The sequence below is a fragment of the Salvelinus namaycush genome, unplaced genomic scaffold, assembly GCF_016432855.1.
Source record: "Salvelinus namaycush isolate Seneca unplaced genomic scaffold, SaNama_1.0 Scaffold49, whole genome shotgun sequence".
Lineage (NCBI taxonomy): Eukaryota > Metazoa > Chordata > Actinopteri > Salmoniformes > Salmonidae > Salvelinus > Salvelinus namaycush.
The window spans coordinates 494,965-499,010 of NW_024061186.1; positions in this window are offsets into that span (position 1 = coordinate 494,965).

Consider the following 4,046-nt stretch of genomic DNA (forward strand, 5'->3'; position numbering starts at 1 on the left):
TGTACTACAGAAACACTGCTAATCCAACAATAGTGCTAGGTGCCTGTACTACAGAAACACTGCTAATCCAACAATAGTGCTAGGTGCCTGTACTATATAAACACTGCTAATCCAACAATAGTGCTAGGTGCCTGCACACTTGAATTAAAGGGGAACTACTCTCAAAAATTAAAATTTCTTAGATTTTTCCCAAACCTCAATTGTGGTCTCCTGATGTGGTTTAAGCATTATTATGGACTTAGAACATACAATTGTATTGTTTTTCTGTTTAAAAAAAGTCATACTTTGAGAACAAAAGCCTGAAAAAAATTTGAGAAATTTTGAAACCTGTGAATTTCTGTCTCAGTTTCTCTGTTTCAATAATAGTAATACTATTATCCTACTGAACAGTACAGCTTGGGTTGGCCTGACTGTGAAAGACCAATATGGGATTCATCATTTTAGGTCATTCAGAGTGTATATCACTGTTTCTCATGCTTTTCACACAGGGTGCCTTTCCTTCTCTGGGCCGTTTGGAAAATGTTTTACTAAATTAGAGTATTGTGTACCCACTTCTCCAGGCACCACTACACCACTGACCTACACAACAGCTTTCAACATACCAGTATTTAGTTTGGAAACTTTCAAAAGAAATGCTGGTATAAATAACACAATATCAAAATATGTAAAATTATCCATTTATTTGTTTCTAAAGTGGTTGCAATGCTGTGAAAAACAGTTGTATTGAACTACATTGCTAAAATAATCGATATTCTCAAAGTTGAGCTTGTCTTTGCTGGGGGACTCTTATTTAGAAGAAAAAATATATATATATATTTTTTTATTTATTATTATTTTTAAATATTTTTATTTAGATAAAAATAATCTGCTGTTATGCTGCCAACATATTATCCTGTTACTAGCAGAACGGTAATATAGGCGTTTAACTTTGAATATTTGTACGGTGTGCTGCGAGGTACAAACTGCACAGAAATATAGAGATAAGGAGATCAATTTGAGGTTCTTTCCACATGGGGGCGACAAACGCCAGTTAATATTACAGAATAGAGCACCACAGAATTAATAGGCTCCCTTTGACAAGGGTCAATTTGGAGATCCCCGTCCCTGGGTCAGGGAATTGCGTCCCAAAAGTCTTTCCTGCTTCCCGAAGTGTGCACTCGTTCACCACACCCCATAAAGTGTAAAAGCATTGGATTGTTGTAGTAGGCATAGGTTATAAAATTAGTTTCCATACTTATTAATTCCATGTCAAATCCTGTCCATGAAGGGAAGTGAACAAGTGCACACTTTGGGAGAAAGGAGAGATTATTGGGACACAGCCCAGGTATGCAGACGTTTCCCCAGACCAGGTATGCAGACATTTCCCCAGACCAGGTATGCAGACGTTTCCCCAGACCAGGTATGCAGACGTTCCCCCAGCCCAGGTATGCAGACGTTTCCCCAGGCCAGCACCACTTCAACACATACCAATCAATCAATATATCATCAAACACTTTATGATTAGACAATTTTACTTCAGGTGTTTCACTGGTGGTCTGGAACAAAATCCTGCAAAGCCTGTATCTCTCCAGGGTTGGTGGGTGACTGTATCTCTCCAGGGTTGGTGGGTGACTGTATCTCTCCAGGGTTGGTGGGTGACTGTATCTCTCCAGGGTTGATGGGTGACTGTATCTCTCCAGGGTTGGTGGGTGACTATCTCTCCAGGGTTGGTGGGTGACTGTATCTCTCCAGGGTTGGTGGGTGACTGTATCTCTCCAGGGTTGGTGGGTGACTGTATCTCTCCAGGGTTGGTGGGGGACTGTATCTCTCCAGGGTTGGTGGGGGACTGTATCTCTCCAGGGTTGGTGGGGGACTGTATCTCTCCAGGGTTGGTGGGTGACTGTATCTCTCCAGGGTTGGTGGGTGACTGTATCTCTCCAGGGTTGGTGGGTGACTGTATCTCTCCAGGGTTGGTGGGGGACTGTATCTCTCCAGGGTTGGTGGGGGACTGTATCTCTCCAGGGTTGGTGGGGGACTGTATCTCTCCAGGGTTGGTGGGTGACTGTATCTCTCCAGGGTTGGTGGGTGACTGTATCTCTCCAGGGTTGGTGGGTGACTGCATCTCTCCAGGGTTGGTGGGTGACTGCATCTCTCCAGGGTTGGTGGGTGACTGTATCTCTCCAGGGTTGGTGGGGGACTGTATCTCTCCAGGGTTGGTGGGGGACTATCTCTCCAGGGTTGGTGGGGGACTGTATCTCTCCAGGGTTGGTGGGGGACTGTATCTCTCCAGGGTTGGTGGGTGACTGTATCTCTCCAGGGTTGGTGGGTGACTGTATCTCTCCAGGGTTGGTGGGTGACTGTATCTCTCCAGGGTTGGTGGGTGACTGTATCTCTCCAGGGTTGGTGGGGGACTGTATCTCTCCAGGGTTGGTGGGGGACTGTATCTCTCCAGGGTTGGTGGGGGACTGTATCTCTCCAGGGTTGGTGGGTGACTGCATCTCTCCAGGGTTGGTGGGTGACTGCATCTCTCCAGGGTTGGTGGGTGACTGCATCTCTCCAGGGTTGGTGGGTGACTGTATCTCTCCAGGGTTGGTGGGGGACTGTATCTTTCCAGGGTTGGTGGGTGACTGTATCTCTCCAGGGTTGGTGGGTGACTGTATCTCTCCAGGGTTGGTGGGTGACTGCTGGACCCTGACCAGACATGGAGTAGTTGGCTCTGCATTTACACACACAGCACACCCACCAATCACCACACACACACACACACAACGATACATCATGGTCTATGTGGAGGATAAATAACTACACACCAGGACAATAATACATCATAGTCTATGTGTAGGATAAATAACTACACACCAGGACAACAATACATCATAGTCTATGGAGGATAAATAACTACACACCAGGACAACAATACATCATAGTCTATGGAGGATAAATAACTACACACCAGGACAACAATACATCATAGTCTATGGAGGATAAATAACTACACACCAGGACAACAATACATCATAGTCTATGTGGAGGATAAATAACTACACACCAGCACAACAATACATGATAGTCTATGTGGAGGATAAATATCAAAATGGATTTCTCTTCTCTCTTTCTGTTTGTTTGAATTAGCCGGTGTTATTATTAGCCCCTCATCTGTGTGTGAGAGCGAGAGAGACAGACAGACAGACAGACAGACAGAAGAGTCCCCTAAGCAAGCTGGACCTGGTGCTCTGTTCACAAACACAAACAGACCCCACAGAGCCCCAGGACAGCAAACATATTAGACCCAACCAAATCATGAGTTCACAAAAATATAATTACTTGACACATTGGAAAGAATTAACAAAAAAAAGAGCAAACTAGAATGCTATTTAGCCCTGAACAGAGAGTACACAGAATACCTGACCACTGTCACTAACCCAAACTTAAGAAAAGCTTTGACTATGTACAGACTCAGTGAGCATAGCCTTGCTATTGAGAAAGGCTGCCGTAGGCAGACCTCAAATCAAATTGTATTAGTTACGAGCCCCTAATCAACAATGCAGTTTAAAAAAAATGTGGATAAGAATCAGAAATTAAAGTAACAAGTAATTAAAGAGCAGCAGTAAAATAACAATAGCAGGACTATATACAGGTGGGTACCTGGCTCTCAAGAGAAGACAGGCTATGTGCACACAGCCCACAAAATGAGGTGGAAACTGAGATTCACTTCCTAACCTCCTGCCAAATGTATGACCAGTTAATTCATACTGTATGTTGTAGTCTGTCCAAGAGGGGAATCACACAGACTGATCTCAGTTAATTCATACTGTATGTTGTAGTCTGTCCAAGAGGGGAATCACACAAGACTGATCTCAGTTAATTCATACTGTATGTTGTAGTCTGTCCAAGAGGGGAATCACACAAGACTGATCTCAGTTAATTCATACTGTATGTTGTAGTCTGTCCAAGAGGGGAATCACACAGACTGATCTCAGTTAATTCATACTGTATGTTGTAGTCTGTCCAAGAGGGGAATCACACAGACTGATCTCAGTTAATTCATACTGTATGTTGTAGTCTGT